The sequence below is a fragment of the Manacus candei genome, unplaced genomic scaffold, assembly GCF_025592945.1.
Source record: "Manacus candei isolate 608988 ecotype Guabito, Panama unplaced genomic scaffold, ASM2559294v1 h1tg000112l, whole genome shotgun sequence".
Classification (NCBI taxonomy): Eukaryota; Metazoa; Chordata; class Aves; order Passeriformes; family Pipridae; genus Manacus; species Manacus candei.
This window is the reverse complement of record NW_026138160.1, coordinates 1,230,607-1,249,508: the sequence shown is the minus strand read 5'-3', so window position 1 is coordinate 1,249,508 and position 18,902 is coordinate 1,230,607. Positions and strand designations below refer to the sequence as shown.

Here is an 18,902-nt window from a genome sequence, read left to right as displayed (position 1 = left end):
GGAGGTGGAGATCCAAACAACCTATAAACAGGCTGGCTCGAGCAAGGAAAGGCTGGGATGCTGCAACAATTATTGTGGCATGGTACTAAGGCAGGCCTGGTAAATCCAGATCAGATGCTCTGGCACCTCTGTTAGGAGGCAAAGTCATCCCAAGGGCTGGAGGCTTCTGCCCAGATGATGTCAGGAGGGGCTGCACTCACTGGTGTCTCTGAAGGTGTGAATCTCTCTGTGATTCTCCTGGTTCTTGTGCCATTTCCCAAACAACATGGGCAGGAGGAGGGCTTTGCTGTCGCTTATGGGAGAAACCGGCCTCTGGCTTTAGAGTGTTTTGAGAAAGTCCAGGTCAGACCTGCTTCATTTTCTAATGAGGGAAGTTGTCTTCCTCCATAGGCTGAAAAAGCCAGGAGCAAGTTACCATGTGTGTACATTCACATACTTTCCTTTTGCTGTGCATAGGGGCTTTGGTCCCGTGGAAATGCATGGGGCAGAGGACAGGGGACCTTGGGATCAGGTGACAATCTTGGCTACAGGAATGTTTCAGGATTCTTGTCTGCAAGCTGCAGTTGAGTGCATCGTATCACTACTGAACCAGAGATGCTCACCTGCCGCTCCCATCAAGTGGACTTGCTTTTGGGGGTCTTGTATTCCTTTCTTATTGTCTTTCACGAATCCAGGGAAGAATGTGTGCGACCTTCTGGTTCTTCCCCTCACCTAATCCCCTAGCTGCTTTTCTGAAGGCCTCTTGCAGAACCTGATGCTGAAGCAGTGCTTTCAGGGTTACCCAGCGACTCTGAGAAACTGGAGGGGGAGAGATCACAGATTCAGTGCTGCTTGTGGTCAGGGACTAACAGAATGGCAAGCAGCTGGCTCACTGGAGAGAGATTTCTAGCTAAATGAAGCTAAATCTCTTATCCACAAACTTCTGATTCAAGTCCAGGCAGTTCTCTCTAGACTGGCCAATGAGGCTGATGAGGCCTGAAACCAAATCTTCCTTCCTGGGGCATTTCAAAAGAGCCAGCCATACTGAAATCAGGAGCTTTTCTACATGTGCTTGATGAGCTCAGCTGCCTCAACATCTGTAAGTTTTCTTTTTTCAGACCCCATTGACGATGTGCATGGTGACCTCCTGGGATCCCATGGCAAAACGAACCTTCTTTGCACCTGCGAGTGTAGCATCTTCACCTTGCACTCCCTTCCTGGAGCAGTAGGTGCTGGCACAGCAGCCATTCATCTCCAGGGAGTCCCCAGGGTTGTGAGGGGGGATGAAGCTAGGTGGGCAGCAGATCGCAGTCAGAGGCCATGGAACAGGTTGGACATGAGCTTGGGGAGACAAAGTGAGGTTCATCCCATATTAAAAGCCTCTATGGCCCATGAGGAGACAGCAAATCTCCCTCTGGAGAGCCCAGGTCAGGAATATACCCGCATCCATCATCGTAATGTCTCTCCATCTTGTTTGCAGACAAACCTCCTGTTAAAACTGCCAGAGCTTCCAAGCTGACTGCAGGCAGCAGTTGTAGAGCCCACGGCACCAGCTCATAGGTCAGCAAGGAGTGCCTTTCAGATGCTGCCTCTCTCCCTTGTAGATCTCTCTGTGCTGCCCCAGTCTTTCTGATCTGCCTCATCCTTTACTTTTCCACCCTGCTCCCTGCCATTGCTTGTGAAGGAGTTATCTGCAATACCTTTGGGCACCGGGAGCCCAGAGACTGAAGCTTTCCGGCAAGAGCCCCAGGCCTGTACAGCAGCTGTAAATTTCCCTTGTAAGAGCACTATCATCTTTCATCCCAGTGTTCATTTAGCCTCATTGTCTATGTTGTACAATGTGGCTGCTTCAGAGAGCCCCTGTGGTCCTTCCACCTCTCACTGCCTGGCCTGGCTGTCCTCAGGGCATCTTGCCAAGCTCTCGTGTGGTGCTGCTGACCCCCGGGCTCGTGTCTATATCTTTTCTAGAAGACGGTTTTTTTCAGCAAACGCCCTGTGGAGGACAGCAAAGCTGCAGAGATGAGCCCCCATGTCAGGAGAGAGCCTGGCTGTCCCAAGAGCTGGTGCTGATGGGGGCCAAAACTGCCCCTGGTCTCACCCCATCCCAGTCAGCAGTGGGATATCAGGATTGAACTGTGAAGTTTGTTAACTCCTCTGCAGCATCCCTGTGGGGTGGGGAAGACGGCAGGGGAGCGGCTGGATGGTGAGAGAAGGGCTTCCAGGTGTTCTGGATGAGATGAAGCAAAGCCATGGGGGCCACGTGCTGCTGCAGCCCAGCCTTCCTGGGTGCACTTCAGGAAAAGTGTTCTAAGAAAGACCTTCACTCAAAGCAATGGCCTTGGGTTTTCTGGCTGCTTTTCCCAGAGGAAGCAGCATGTCAGCAAAGGAATCAAAGCTCAGGGGATTTCCAGTGAGAAGGACACTGGGAGGGGTATGTATTCTTGGGTATGTATTCTTCCATCCCATAAAAAGCGCAAAAATGGGCCGGAGTGAGAGGTGAGGGATTTCCAAAGTCTGCTCATCTCTGATGTCTCCCCTCCCTGGCATGGAGGGATCCAGTGCCTCCGGTGCAGACCCGAAAGCTGTGCTGCAGATCCTGAAGGTGATTGTCCTGCTTCTGGTCAGGACAGTGTTAATTTTTGCAGTATCCAGGAGGGGGCACAGCCAGGACATAGAGGTTATTCCTCATTTTGTCAAGGATGGGGGAAGGGGTCTCTTCCAGGTTGTGTGCGTGGGGGCAAAGTTGGGCACCAACTGGTGAGCAATCATGTGTGAGTCATTTGCCTCCCTTGTACACTCTGTTATTAGTATTGTTTCTGTTACTGTTCTGTTGCTGTACTGTTTTCTTTTTTCATTGCCGTTTCCAGTAAATTGTTCTTATCTCAGCCTGCGATCTTTACCTTTTGTGCCTGCAATTCTCCTGTCCAGCCTGCCTCAGGATGGAGGGGGAGTGGGAAGGGAAGGAGGAGTGGGAAGTGAGCGAGTGGCGCACGATTTGCATGGTTTCAGTGAGAACACTAAATTATGGAACACCCGTCTTAAACACATCATCGTGGCTAGGCTTCGCAAACGAAGATTTAAGAAGGCTCTATCCACATTTGTTACAAGCAGGCTGGTGGCTTATGAGGCCAATGCGAGATAGACATATCCGATTGCAAAAGGCACAGCAGAAAGACTCCCTAGGTGGTATATTCTGCAAGACGTGATTCTTTCTCCCTTGTCTTTTCTCCTCGAGAGTGATTCTGCGTGCGTTCTCAAAGGAAACAGCAGCGTTATAGATGGTGTGTCTCCAGGCCTCCCGATTTGAGGCCAGAGTAGACCAGTTATGTTGATTGATATGGCCGAGGCTGAGATGTTTGTAGCTATAATTGTCTACAACGTGGAATAAATAATTCTGACTAAAGTATTTTAGTATTTATTATTTTATTATTTTAATAACATTTATTATAACATTACTATCTATTGCTGAATATATATAACATGTAATAATGTATTATAAAATATTACTTCTATATATATTTCTATATATATTTATATATATATTTCTTTATTTCTATATATATCTCTACATATATATATTCTATATTTCTATATATATTTCTATATTTCTATATATACTTCTCTCTCTATATATTCTATATTTCCATCTATACTTCTATATTTCTAATAATATTTCTATACTATTATAACTATCATCTAAGATAAATCATTCACTCAGGTCTGAGAAGGCGTGTCAAAAACAAGGATGCCTTCGCTAATAAACGCAGTGCTAGTCTTCCGTTCTGCTTGAGCCAGGGCCATAATCCAACGCCATCATTGCCAGAGTGCCCTGAATGCTTGTCTGACGTGAATCTCTGGGGCATGGAAACCCTCCTCTTCTTCTCTGAAGGGCGGTAGTCTGTGTACTGCACAATCTCTACTTAATATTTGTTTTGTTAGCTTTAATATAATTGCTTCAACACTGCTTCCAAATACTGCACTATGTTTCTAGCTATAATTATCTACAACGTGGAATAGATAACTCTGATTAAACTATTTTAGTATTTACTATTTTATTATTTTAATAATATTTATTATAACATTACTATCTATTGCTGAATATATAAAACATGTAATAATGTATTAAAAAATATTACTTCTCTATATATTTCTATATTATATTTCTCTATATATTTCAATATTTCTCTATATATTTCTATATATATTTCCATATTTCTCTCTCTATATATTCTATATTTCTATATATATTTCTATATTTCTAATAATATTTCTATATTATTGTAACTATCATCTACTTAGATAAATCATTCACTCATGTTTGAGAAGGCGTGTCGAAAACAAGGATGCCTTTGCTAATAAACGCAGTGCTAGTCTTCCGTTCTGCTTGAGCCAGGGCCATAATCCAACGCCATCATTGCCAGAGTGCCCTGAATGCTTGTCTGACGTGAATCTCTGGGGCATGGAAACCCTCCTCTTCTTCTCTGAAGGGTGGTAGTCTGTGTACTGCACAAACTGGCTGTGGCAATCATAGCCCCGCCATGTTGATCTTCTCTGCTCTCTCTGCCTCTGTCGGGTTTGCTCCCGAGCAGCCTGGAGCAGGAGAGCCTGCTTGGAGCTGGCTTTGGAGGGCCCTGGAACTGCAGTATTCACTAAGACTTGGTCACAACGTGGAGGACTTGTTCTCTCCCTCTTTCTCTTCCTCAGTGAGCGGTCATAGTCTGTGTCCTGCACAAAACGGCTGCAAAGGTTGTAAGTTCCCCGCACAGATCTGCTTGGCTCCCTCTGCCTCAGCAAGGTTTGCTCCTGAGCAGCCCTGGGAGCGGGAGCCCACCGGCAGATCCTCTTGGAAGGCCTTGCAGCTGTGCTATCCCTAGGACCACGGTCACGACTTGGAGGACCAGTTCTTCTCTCTGAAGAGTCATCATAGTCTGTGGTGTCCACAGACCAGCTGCGCAGATCCCTGCCCCACAGAGGGGATCTGCTCCGGCACCGCTTCCGGCCAGTGTACTTCATGCCCTGCAAAGAGAGCTGTGGAGAGTTCCTGCCCTTTTCTCCTGAAAGGATCAGAGCAGTGGGGAACCCCTACAAGTTCTGGGACAGGACGGTTTGGGGCCTCCAAAAGGCTCTTTTGGAGGGCTACTAAGACCAAAAGGCCAGAGGCGCACAAAAGGGATGGATCCAGGTGGGATGCTTTGAGAGGGAGCAGCGTTGTGGCTGTGAAGAAAGGTGCGGTGTGTGAGGGACAAAAGAGAAATGCTGAGATCCCAGAAAGAAATCCACTATTCCTCTGATGCCCTGACCCACGACCCCAAAGTTACCTTAGTCCTACCAGTCAGACCCTGTGGTCCAACAGAGCCCGCCTGCTTGCTGCTGGCCACACACTGACTGAGGAAGGAAGGGGCATGTGATGGTGCCAGTGAGGAAGAAGTCCTTTCTCCAATTCTCAGATCAGAGCATCTGGAGAAAAACAAAAGAGTGATCTCAGTTTAGAGCTGTTGTTGCAACCTCCTCTGGGGTTCAGTCATTTTCTCAGAGAGGTTTCTATGACAGAGAGAAGACTTAACCAAGGACACTAATGGGAAACTCAGCTAGGGTCTTCCCACCAAGTTTGCCTCTGTCCCAACAAAAACCTCATCTCTATACCTCCCACAGCCTCCATTTCATAAATTCACAGATTTGTTTGGGTTGCAAGGGACCTTTATCTTTATCTTGTTCCACCCCGCTGTGGTGGGCAGGAACACCCTCCACTATTCCAAGGTTTCTCCAAGCCCTGTCCAACCTGGCCTTGAACACTTCCAGGGGTGGGGCACCCACAGATGCTGTGGCAACCTGTGCCAGTGTCTCAGCACCCTTACAGCAAAGAATTCCTTCCCAATATCTAATGTAAACCTGCCCTCTGTTAGCTGAAAACTGATAGCCTTCATCCTGTCACTACATTCCCTGACAAATGGTGCCTCCCCATCTTTCCTGGAGGTCCTCTTTAAGTCCTCTTATCTACAAGAGTCAACATCAGAGACCAGGCAAGTAGCAGATTACATCCGGGCCGCAGCCTGAAGCCCAGTAAAGGACAGACACGGAGTAGTTCAGATTTGACAGCACTGAATGATGCAGGTAGTAATTTCATTTGATGAGAAAAACACTCAGGAAGGTGAGAAGCACAACTGCAAATGAGGAAAAGGAAATGTATTCTGAACATATTTGAATCCTGGTTATTACCTGGCATAGAACAGCAGGTAGGCTTGCTGCCTGAGAACTGTGTCAATGGAACGCAGCTCCACAGATTCATCGTCCATCCGGTACCACAATCCATTGCTGGCCTGTAAAAAAAAGGCAAGGATCTCTCCATGGTTTCTCTCCAAAAACACAGGTAGAAAACTGCCAAACCGAGAGCATGTCAAAACAAATGCAGTCCAGCCACTAAGGAGGCCTTCTGCCCCAAAACTTTGGCTGTCAGTAACACTGACAGGAAAGTTTATCTTCCCCAGCACACATTTTTCCCCATTGGGAAGGAAGTTGCTCTTTTACCTTTGTGTAGCAGAAATAGTGTCCTCCATGACAGCTGACACCACTGTGCACCAGGACAGCATATAAGGAGTAGAGGAGGGGTTCTCCATCTGCCTGAGACATGTATGGGCGAAGATCCAAGTACTCCGGATACTCTACAACCTATGGAGAGACCAAGAGGGCTCAGAAATGACCCTGGTCTGTGACATGAAATAGCCTACCAAGTGCGGGGGCCAGTCCAGGTGTATCAATACATCTCTGGGGCTCATGAGCACTTGGTTTTCCATAAAGCAGCATATAATCGTTTGGGTGGCAGGAAACCGTTCTCAGTCAAAGCAGCCCTATCAGAGCACAGTGCTTGCCTGTCTTCCCACAGGAACTTTCCACTCCCCAGAAGGGACCACAAAAAACCCAACACAAGCAGCTTGTGACAAGCATCCTGCTTTAGGAAATCTGCTTCTTGAAGAGAAAGCTGCACACCAATAGTGTACAAACCTTGCTGATCTTCCCACCAGTGAAGCAGTCAAACCTCTTCAGACACACAGTGAGAACCTTGGGTGCACAGTGGACAGTGAACCTCTTAGTGGCGGCAACATTCTTCTCACACCTTGAAACCAAGCACAGAGCACAGCGCTGAAATGCACCCTATCTTCCACCAAGGCAGTCAGACAACCTTTCTTGTCTCGTGCATCCTTATGCTATTTTAAGGCAATTTGGTGCCATATTTAAAACAAACAAACAAACAAACAAACAAAGGAAAAACCCCAACCCCCCCCCCCAAAAAAAAAAACCCAGACAAACAAAACTGTGTCTCATCAGTGTGCAGTAAACTTCCACGAGAAGATGACTTCTGCTCAATGACTTGTAGCCCCCTCACACAGAGTCTAGTGTTAATATGTTGATAGTAATCATCTTACTTGCTACATTTAAAGCAGTTTTCACCATCCAGGCGCTCAGGTCTTACAAAGTCCTCCAGAGCTGCAGTGAGGGATGAGGCTGCCTGGAGAATTGAGAAACCGGTGCACTGAGCTACAGGAAATGCCCTCGCCCAAACATTTTCCAGGAGCTGACAAGAAAACCCCTGTAGCTGATGCTGAGGAGACCCGCCATGAATCTACAAGCTGTATCCAGAAGGAGCCAGAAAGAGAGTGTGGTGTTGAACATTTCCCCTGTCCCAGAGGTTCTCAGGGGCAATCAAGAGCTCCCTCTCTGTACCACCTCCCATTGAGCTACTGATGTTATGTAGGGTCACCAGCAGCGAAAACAATCCAACCCATCAGCCTGGAAGCCAGACAGGTGTTGAAGGAGGGCAAAGGGAAGAAGGATGAGGATATGTCAAGGGTGCAGAGCACATAATGGGTGCTTGTCCAGCTTCAAGCCAGCACCTACAGAGAGACCAGTGCCATGGTCTCTGCAGGAGGACAACATCCGTTCCCCTTCCCATCCACGACCAAGACCTCTGGTGTTCGCAGTATATGCTTTCGGGGCAAATGTGTTGACTCTGAAAAGCCTTGCGATGTCTTGAAGCACAACGGCAAAACCTCTTACTTTGATATCCAAAGGGACATCCAGGAAGGCCTCATAGGAATCAGAAATGGCTTTGCAGCTGAAGCAGATGACTGGAAGGAAAAATCAAAATGCCGAGCAATGGTGAGTTGAACGATGGTACTGCTCTGTGTTCATTGTACCTGTCCTGCTAGTCCCAGGACCAGCTGTTGGGCACAGGCAGACAGAAGGGCTCAGGCAGTGCCAAGGAGAGCAGTAGTTGTAGAAACATACCTCTGGATCTCAGAAAGCCTCCAAATATTTGATGGACAATGGTAGTAGATTGAGATGATATGTCCAAGCTGGAAACAAGTAGTAAGACAGAGCATTACTTCCTCCAAGCCCCGGCTGTAGGTTTTCCTTGATGAGGCCACATCAAGGAGTCCAAAGGGCTCAGAACTTTGTAAAGGTAACTTGCTTGTGCTTACTCGTTGCTTGCACTCAGACAAGCTCTCTGCATGGCATTGACAGTACAGCATAAGAAGTCATGGGCGTCTTCCTCCCTGCCAAGCTGAAAATGTTCTCCTATGACTAAGAAACAGGAAGTTAGTAGTTGTCTCATACAGGAAGGGAAGAAAACCTGTCAAAGAAACTGAAATCACATACATCTGAAACCCCGGAGAACAGCCAAAGGCAGGATGGCACTGACTGAGGAATGCAGGACCTTGTTAACATGCGCTTCCATGATGCACATCATGCAGAAGCCTTGTTGGCGACCTGAGGAGGGAGGGAGAGAAGGTCCTCTGGTGAGCAAAATATCCCTATGGTGGAATACTCCTCTTCTTCCACTCCCACTCCAGTGCAATATGCCACTCCTCCCAGTGTCTCAACAAGCACGGGACGTTTTAGTGCATAGAAAATGTTCTTCAGAGGAATGCTAAACTGAGGTTTTAACTTGCAGGAATAGAGACCCAGAGCTAGAAAGATGTGCCTTCATGAAGAATAAGACAGCTGGATAGGACAGGTGGCTCCAGAGTGTACAAAGAACACAAGTTCTGGGGCTGGCAAAGGGCTGCTTTTCTCCTAAATCAAATTTCAGGTTCTGGGAATCCTTAGGATTTGATTAACAGATTTACAAGGAGATGTCCCTAAGAGTACTCACAGGCCTGGCTGTGCTCCCGGGAGAGCAGATAGTTGGCCAGCGGCGGGGTGTATGTCAGGCATTGCAGGACAGCATTAAGGAAGCATGTGTTGCCCACATTGCGGAGTCCTGCTCCAGCACTCTGTCTTTGCTGCCAGACCATGCAAATCTTCTCTGGGGGAAAGAGGATCCTTTGTGGCGGAGTCATTCCCTCGGCAATGACTGCAGGGAAATTCCATTTGAAAAGAGATGAAATGAGGCACAAAGGCATATTTAAACAGTGAGGTCTCTACAGGAGCACTCAGGACCATCTGCTTTAACTGCCAACCCAACAACATCGGGGGAAGCTTAAACTGTGCCATTTAAATTTACTGTTTTGGAAAAATCCATTCCCCTGTTTACGTTGCTGAGAGTCCAACAAACCCGCAATCTGATTTCTGGGCCGCAGGCTACCTTCCTTTCTCAGTAGAGTTCTAGAGTGGATTATCAGTGAAGCCATCCCTTTTCCTGATTGTAACTTGTTGAAAACAAGTAAATACTGAGCACGGAAGGTAACCCAAAGGATGGCAGACCTCTCTACGAGCAATGGCAGCTTTCAAAGTCTTGTACCTAGTGTCAGAGGAGTGACAAAAGGTGTTTTCCTGGGTCTAATTGTAAACACGGGGGTCAGTTTGACTGCTCTCAGGAAACATCCCAGAGATCACTCTAGGTTGTGAGCACATCATTCTGGGATTTGACCACCAGCCATGTCACTTGTCTGTGGCAGTTCACAAAGTCCAAACCTGCTGGTGAAGCTATTACTCACAGGAGTCGTTCCCTGCTGTGGCCATTGCCTCTCTCAGGAAGAGAGTGCAATGCTTTAGATGACCAAGGATGTCTTTCTCTCCAGAAAGAGAACAGCACCAATCCCATCACCTAATTGCAAAGAAATTACTGTAGCTCACCGAAAGTATAAAAACTCTAAATAAACGCAGAACGGCATCCACCACCAAGTCTTTCAGTGGTGCCTGTAACTGCTGCTGAGCTGCAGCTCACGCCCTTATGATCAGTCGCGGGGCACCAACTCACAGCAGGTTCAAAGGCCCTTTTGAAATGCTCCAATGTATGTTACCTTCTCTGAAGAGGCCCTGCTGCTCTCCTGACACTGCTTCAGCAGCAGAGCCCTCTGGCTTTCCCACCTCCTAGGAGTGACCATCTTTCAGCCACTACTTTAACTGCTACCTTTGCTGCTCTCCTTTTTCTGCCTCCCTCCCTCCCACAGCAATCAAGGTGGGCTGAGCCCATCCCCTCAGACTACAGTCACCTCCCTGCTTACCTATCCTAGGCTATGGAAAAAACCAAGAATCAGCAAACTGGAATTCTAACCTAGGTCATACCTGGCCAGCCTATAAAAGTCGTTTATAGCTCAGCCTACAGCTAGGAAGGTATAAATCAGCCTATACTTTTATCCCATATACCCTGCTCTATGATCTGTGCCAAAAGTCAAAGCATTACCTTTGAAAGAGGATGAAAGTTGAGGAGAAATGGTCAGTAAACAATAAACCACCCAAAAAAGGCAGGCACACAAGTAGCAAAGGAAGGAGCTGAGTTATCCCGAAGGCCAACTCTGTCCAACTGATTTTCGTTGGCGCGCTCCTCAGGATACCGGATGGGTGCCACATCTCTGCCCCTTTGTGACATGGGGTCCCATGGAACCACATGGAACCTCATGGAACCACATGGTTCTTGAGCACAGGAACCCACATGGCACGTCCGCCAGGTGGAAGCCACTGGACCTCCCCCCATGCTGGTGGCAAAGGGCTAGTCATCCTCTGACAGAGCTCCCACGCCTTCCCTGAGCCACACGGCCTGATGAGTAAAAGCCTGCTCAGGGCTGTAACTGAGCCAGGTCACAGCTTTCCTGGCCCCCAAGACGCTGAGGGTTTCACTTCCACTTCTATCAGTGAGACTCTTAGCAAAGCACCTGGACTCTTATGGGTTCATTTCCAATTAATTTCGTCTGCCCCCAGGGTACAACCGTGGGCTGACCCTGAACTGGGACTGCCAAAGGAACCCTTCAGAGGCTGCGCTGGGAGGACCTTGGCTGGCTGCTGGCCCCCACCCAGCTGCTGTCTTGTCCTCAAGCTCTGAAAACGTTCCTGGATGGCTTTTTAGCAGCTTCACATTTACTCCTGCCGCTCGGGTTGGTTAGGTTTTGATCAGCCGCAACTTTAGCCAGACTCCCACTCTGGATGGTGATAAGGGAAAATGTTAAGTTGCTATTGAGAAAATGTTACGCTGCTATTGATAAGGGAAAATTTTAAGCTGCACAGTCCAATAAGTGAAATTTTAAGGTTCGTGTGCTGTCGCTAAGACAGCAGCCATGTGCTGGTGAGCAGCCAATGGGGAGTTACCCAGAGGCAGCCAATGGGAAAGCTGTGTGATGGTGCGAAGGGGCAGCCAGTGGGAAAGTGTGCAGTGTAGCAAAGGGTAACCCGTAGACAACCAATGGGACACCGAGTGGACGGGCAGCCCATGAGGAACCGTTGCCAGGGGAAGATGCTGAGGGACTGAGTGAGGTGAGAAGTTCAGAGAGAGGAAGACTTTGAGCCTTCATCCCTTACGACCACCCGAGACAACCACCAGAGAGAAGCGCGCAGGCTCCAGGAGGCGTGTCCCGAGATTTACATAGAACACTGTCCACTCTCGGGTAGTTCATGAAGATGTAAAAATGTGCAATGAATCTGTATGACCTAATTGTATAAAACGGAAGCTATGATGGGCGAGGGCACGCGCGTGTTAGGCGGAGCTATCCCCCGCACGTCCGGCGCCGAAATAAACAAATACCAGCTTAATAGCACCTGTGGCTATTGAGTTTTACTGCTGTTGCCTTTTCCTGGCATCAATGGATAGAGACAGTTTTGTCCGTGCTGCACTTGGCCTATGTTGTTTTGGGCTTGTTGGAAATCATAAAACTTTTCTAATTTTTTTAGTGTTCCTGATTAACTTTTTGATTAGTTGTTTTTAACACACATCATAGGCGGTGCGTTCAGCCTTAAATCAACTTTAGCCAGCATGGAGTAAAAATTGTCATAAGCTCCTTTGTGAGAACACAGCCTGGGAAAAGTACTAAAACTGTAAGTTTTGTTGAAGTTAACCCTGTTATGCTTCAGTGGAGAAAGCCTGCCAGAGAAAGATGTCCTGTTGAAGGAGGAGATCTGGAACACAAGATTTATGGACTACAAGGACCTTCTGCAGAAGCCAGCAGATAAAGAAGAAGACTAACAAAGGCTCAGCATTTGTGTCAGAAAATGCCTAGGGGAGGGAAAATATACAAAAAAGATTAAAGATATGAAGTTATTACAGTAGAAAGTGAGAAATTAATAACCAATACCACATAGAATACTAATTAATGAAAGGGAGTGAGTGATGTAATTTGGAAGCAATGAACATTAATTTCTTTGTTTGCCAAATCTGTATAAATAGGTGAAAAGCAGTGTCTTGCTGTCAGTATGGAGGCAGGATTTTTGTCAGCCACATGCACACCCAGGGCTGCAAATAAAAGTAATCACTTGCTTTCTAACACTAAAAAGCCAATTTGTTAGAGGGTCCTATTTATCCTGACAGTTTCAGAGGTGTTTAGCAACAGGCAGTCCTCTGGACACCTGGTGTAACCTCTGCTCAGCAGGCAGATAGTGTTTCTCATGCTCCAAGGATGCAGCTGGTTGTTATTTAACACCACTTGAACTGGCTGGTTTGGCCCCTGCCTGGAATGGGGCATCCAGTTTTACTCAGTTCTTCTCAGGACAGGTGGTTTTACTCCTGCCCAGCTCAGCACAGTTCATATGGCTCCTGCTGCACTCCGAGGTGTTTCTTCTTTTCTACTTGGGGCATCCAGCTAGGGCATGACTTTGCTTGGATGGCTTTTTTCATCACGTCTTGCAGCCGCTGGTTTTATCCCTGTCATCCTTGGGGAGGCTCCTTGTATCCCTTACCCAGACAAAGTATCTGCATTTACTCCTGCATTACACCTCTCAGGTGACGTTTTATGCCCCTGCCCTAACCTGATGTCTAGGTCCTGTGTTACCGTCCTCCCAGCAGCACTTCAGGAGCTCTCTGATGAAGACAGTCAACAATGGCACTCGTGAACAGTGCCTCTGCTCCTGCCTCCTGCTCATATGGGGGCATTTTAGGACGTAAACAGCTGTGCTCTGTGACCAAGCGGGTCCTACATGAGTCCCCTTTGCCCTCATCGTCAGTCCCTGAAGGTCCAGTGCGCCGGGAAGACCCCTTCTCCCCCTCCCTATCAGCCTTCACATTTCCAGGCACCAGGCCGACTCCTTTGCTCCTCACAGGCCTTGCAGGTCACAGGCACCTGCCTGCCAGGTTGTGATGGCCTCACAGCAGCACAGGGCAGCACAGCAGCACACAGAGCCCCATCTTAATACCAAACAGACTCTTCTCCCCTGAAAGGGCCACTCATGTTCTGTTAACGTGTTTCAAGGCTAGATTAAGATTGTTATATTGACATGACAAACCAAGGATTAGGATGTGCCCTGGCCTGCAGAGTGATCAGGTCCAGGTGATCAGGCATCATAAGCTGAGCTGTGCTCTACAATTCGGTGCTAAAGGGCTTACAAAATCTTGCTATGCTGGTGCTGCTTATAGAAATCTTGTGCTACTCCAATCATGGTATTCTGGGCTATAGTGATCATAACATGACGTTAAAAAAAATGAAGCTTTAATTGTAACTATGACTCAGTGCCATCATCATTCTGCCAAGGCTATCCTCATGAACCCGTCTGTCACCGCAGTGTCAGGTGATAGCCCTGACCAAAAGGGGACAGGGGGAGGTGCAGAACAACTGTCCATAAGTGTCCCTTGGCTCAGGGGATATGCAGGGCAGCAGGGATCCGTGCTGGTCCCCTTTCCTCCTTTCCCCTTCCGGGTGACACTGACCAAGGCCCCAGCACCTGCTGCCACGAGCTGTACACAGCTCCCCTGATGTTCAAGGTCTGACAAGCTTAATAAAACAGCTCCCACCAGAGATTTGGTGTGATCCCCCTGATCTGAGGGGAAACTGTGTCTATGGGGGAGGAAGGTATGCTTTCTGCACCTCATTTAAGGCTGGAGCCATTTTGCGCAGTGCTTTTTGTGCCCTTTTGTTCCTCCCTTTAAGCAGTTCAGTTGCCCTGCTACTTTTATAATAAAATCGCCTTACCAGCTGCACCCAGAAAAGTTGTGGAGGTCTTTATTCAAGCGCCGACCTCCGCACTGGGTGGTACCTGCTACTCCTCAGGGGATTGGACAGAGCCATTCGTTGGTGTGAGTTTGGCATTCCCCACCCAAACTGCTGCAGGAGTGCCAAGCTATTTTGAGGAATGGGGAGTTGTTACAAAGACTTGACCAGAGCCCTGCTTAGAGGGGCTGGGAGAGGTCCAGCAGCATGGAGTGAGCCTGGCCAGTGCAGAGGGGCCCCGAGCAGGAGATGAAATCTCTTGCAGAGAGGCGCCACTTGCCACAACAGCAAACGGGGAAATCTTCCTCTCCCTTCAGGTCAGAGGTAGAAGTGGATGTGATCAGTGGTGTTCAATCCCCCTGCAATGTGGAGGTGGAGATCCAAACAACCTATAAACAGGCTGGCTCGAGCAAGGAAAGGCTGGGATGCTGCAACAATTATTGTGGCATGGTACTAAGGCAGGCCTGGTAAATCCAGATCAGATGCTCTGGCACCTCTGTTAGGAGGCAAAGTCATCCCAAGGGCTGGAGGCTTCTGCCCAGATGATGTCAGGAGGGGCTGCACTCACTGGTGTCTCTGAAGGTGTGAATCTCTCTGTGATTCTCCTGGTTCTTGTGCCATTTCCCAAACAACATGGGCAGGAGGAGGGCTTTGCTGTCGCTTATGGGAGAAACCGGCCTCTGGCTTTAGAGTGTTTTGAGAAAGTCCAGGTCAGACCTGCTTCATTTTCTAATGAGGGAAGTTGTCTTCCTCCATAGGCTGAAAAAGCCAGGAGCAAGTTACCATGTGTGTACATTCACATACTTTCCTTTTGCTGTGCATAGGGGCTTTGGTCCCGTGGAAATGCATGGGGCAGAGGACAGGGGACCTTGGGATCAGGTGACAATCTTGGCTACAGGAATGTTTCAGGATTCTTGTCTGCAAGCTGCAGTTGAGTGCATCGTATCACTACTGAACCAGAGATGCTCACCTGCCGCTCCCATCCAGTGGACTTGCTTTTGGGGGTCTTGTATTCCTTTCTTATTGTCTTTCACAAATCCAGGGAAGAATGTGTGCGACCTTCTGGTTCTTCCCCTCACCTAATCCCCTAGCTGCTTTTCTGAAGGCCTCTTGCAGAACCTGATGCTGAAGCAGTGCTTTCAGGGTTACCCAGCGACTCTGAGAAACTGGAGGGGGAGAGATCACAGATTCAGTGCTGCTTGTGGTCAGGGACTAACGGAATGGCAAGCAGCTGGCTCACTGGAGAGAGATTTCTAGCTAAATGAAGCTAAATCTCTTATCCACAAACTTCTGATTCAAGTCCAGGCAGTTCTCTCTAGACTGGCCAATGAGGCTGATGAGGCCTGAAACCAAATCTTCCTTCCTGGGGCATTTCAAAAGAGCCAGCCATACTGAAATCAGGAGCTTTTCTACATGTGCTTGATGAGCTCAGCTGCCTCAACATCTGTAAGTTTTCTTTTTTCAGACCCCATTGACGATGTGCATGGTGACCTCCTGGGATCCCATGGCAAAACGAACCTTCTTTGCACCTGCGAGTGTAGCATCTTCACCTTGCACTCCCTTCCTGGAGCAGTAGGTGCTGGCACAGCAGCCATTCATCTCCAGGGAGTCCCCAGGGTTGTGAGGGGGGATGAAGCTAGGTGGACAGCAGATCGCAGTCAGAGGCCATGGAACAGGTTGGACATGAGCTTGGGGAGACAAAGTGAGGTTCATCCCATATTAAAAGCCTCTATGGCCCATGAGGAGACAGCAAATCTCCCTCTGGAGAGCCCAGGTCAGGAATATACCCGCATCCATCATCGTAATGTCTCTCCATCTTGTTTGCAGACAAACCTCCTGTTAAAACTGCCAGAGCTTCCAAGCTGACTGCAGGCAGCAGTTGTAGAGCCCACGGCACCAGCTCATAGGTCAGCAAGGAGTGCCTTTCAGATGCTGCCTCTCTCCCTTGTAGATCTCTCTGTGCTGCCCCAGTCTTTCTGATCTGCCTCATCCTTTACTTTTCCACCCTGCTCCCTGCCATTGCTTGTGAAGGAGTTATCTGCAATACCTTTGGGCACCGGGAGCCCAGAGACTGAAGCTTTCCGGCAAGAGCCCCAGGCCTGTACAGCAGCTGTAAATTTCCCTTGTAAGAGCACTATCATCTTTCATCCCAGTGTTCATTTAGCCTCATTGTCTATGTTGTACAATGTGGCTGCTTCAGAGAGCCCCTGTGGTCCTTCCACCTCTCACTGCCTGGCCTGGCTGTCCTCAGGGCATCTTGCCAAGCTCTCGTGTGGTGCTGCTGACCCCCGGGCTCGTGTCTATATCTTTTCTAGAAGACGGTTTTTTTCAGCAAACGCCCTGTGGAGGACAGCAAAGCTGCAGAGATGAGCCCCCATGTCAGGAGAGAGCCTGGCTGTCCCAAGAGCTGGTGCTGATGGGGGCCAAAACTGCCCCTGGTCTCACCCCATCCCAGTCAGCAGTGGGATATCAGGATTGAACTGTGAAGTTTGTTAACTCCTCTGCAGCATCCCTGTGGGGTGGGGAAGACGGCAGGGGAGCGGCTGGATGGTGAGAGAAGGGCTTCCAGGTGTTCTGGATGAGATGAAGCAAAGCCATGGGGGCCACGTGCTGCTGCAGCCCAGCCTTCCTGGGTGCACTTCAGGAAAAGTGTTCTAAGAAAGACCTTCACTCAAAGCAATGGCCTTGGGTTTTCTGGCTGCTTTTCCCAGAGGAAGCAGCATGTCAGCAAAGGAATCAAAGCTCAGGGGATTTCCAGTGAGAAGGACACTGGGAGGGGTATGTATTCTTGGGTATGTATTCTTCCATCCCATAAAATGCGCAAAAATGGGCCGGAGTGAGAGGTGAGGGATTTCCAAAGTCTGCTCATCTCTGATGTCTCCCCTCCCTGGCATGGAGGGATCCAGTGCCTCCGGTGCAGACCCGAAAGCTGTGCTGCAGATCCTGAAGGTGATTGTCCTGCTTCTGGTCAGGACAGTGTTAATTTTTGCAGTATCCAGGAGGGGGCACAGCCAGGACATAGAGGTTATTCCTCATTTTGTCAAGGATGGGGGAAGGGGTCTCTTCCAGGTTGTGTGCGTGGGGGCAAAGTTGGGCACCAACAGGTGAGCAATCATGTGTGAGTCATTTGCCTCCCTTGTACACTCTGTTATTAGTATTGTTTCTGTTACTGTTCTGTTGCTGTACTGTTTTCTTTTTTCATTGCCGTTTCCAGTAAATTGTTCTTATCTCAGCCTGCGATCTTTACCTTTTGTGCCTGCAATTCTCCTGTCCAGCCTGCCTCAGGATGGAGGGGGAGTGGGAAGGGAAGGAGGAGTGGGAAGTGAGCGAGTGGCGCACGATTTGCATGGTTTCAGTGAGAACACTAAATTATGGAACACCCGTCTTAAACACATCATCGTGGCTAGGCTTCGCAAACGAAGATTTAAGAAGGCTCTATCCACATTTGTTACAAGCAGGCTGGTGGCTTATGAGGCCAATGCGAGATAGACATATCCGATTGCAAAAGGCACAGCAGAAAGACTCCCTAGGTGGTATATTCTGCAAGACGTGATTCTTTCTCCCTTGTCTTTTCTCCTCGAGAGTGATTCTGCGTGCGTTCTCAAAGGAAACAGCAGCGTTATAGATGGTGTGTCTCCAGGCCTCCCGATTTGAGGCCAGAGTAGACCAGTTATGTTGATTGATATGGCCGAGGCTGAGATGTTTGTAGCTATAATTGTCTACAACGTGGAATAAATAATTCTGACTAAAGTATTTTAGTATTTATTATTTTATTATTTTAATAACATTTATTATAACATTACTATCTATTGCTGAATATATATAACATGTAATAATGTATTATAAAATATTACTTCTATATATATTTCTATATATATTTATATATATATTTCTTTATTTCTATATATATCTCTACATATATATATTCTATATTTCTATATATATTTCTATATTTCTATATATACTTCTCTCTCTATATATTCTATATTTCCATCTATACTTCTATATTTCTAATAATATTTCTATACTATTATAACTATCATCTAAGATAAATCATTCACTCAGGTCTGAGAAGGCGTGTCAAAAACAAGGATGCCTTCGCTAATAAACGCAGTGCTAGTCTTCCGTTCTGCTTGAGCCAGGGCCATAATCCAACGCCATCATTGCCAGAGTGCCCTGAATGCTTGTCTGACGTGAATCTCTGGGGCATGGAAACCCTCCTCTTCTTCTCTGAAGGGCGGTAGTCTGTGTACTGCACAATCTCTACTTAATATTTGTTTTGTTAGCTTTAATATAATTGCTTCAACACTGCTTCCAAATACTGCACTATGTTTCTAGCTATAATTATCTACAACGTGGAATAGATAACTCTGATTAAACTATTTTAGTATTTACTATTTTATTATTTTAATAATATTTATTATAACATTACTATCTATTGCTGAATATATAAAACATGTAATAATGTATTAAAAAATATTACTTCTCTATATATTTCTATATATATTTCCATATTTCTCTCTCTATATATTCTATATTTCTATATATATTTCTATATTTCTAATAATATTTCTA

The 18,902-nt window shown here is 47.5% G+C and overlaps 1 protein-coding gene across 1 annotated transcript in view; it reads right to left on the bottom strand.

The window, feature by feature from the left end:
• Positions 1 to 18,902, bottom strand: part of LOC127461776 (ubiquitin carboxyl-terminal hydrolase 42-like) — a 37,167-nt gene that overhangs the window by 10,407 nt on the left and 7,858 nt on the right. The gene's annotated exons all lie outside the window — the stretch shown is intronic.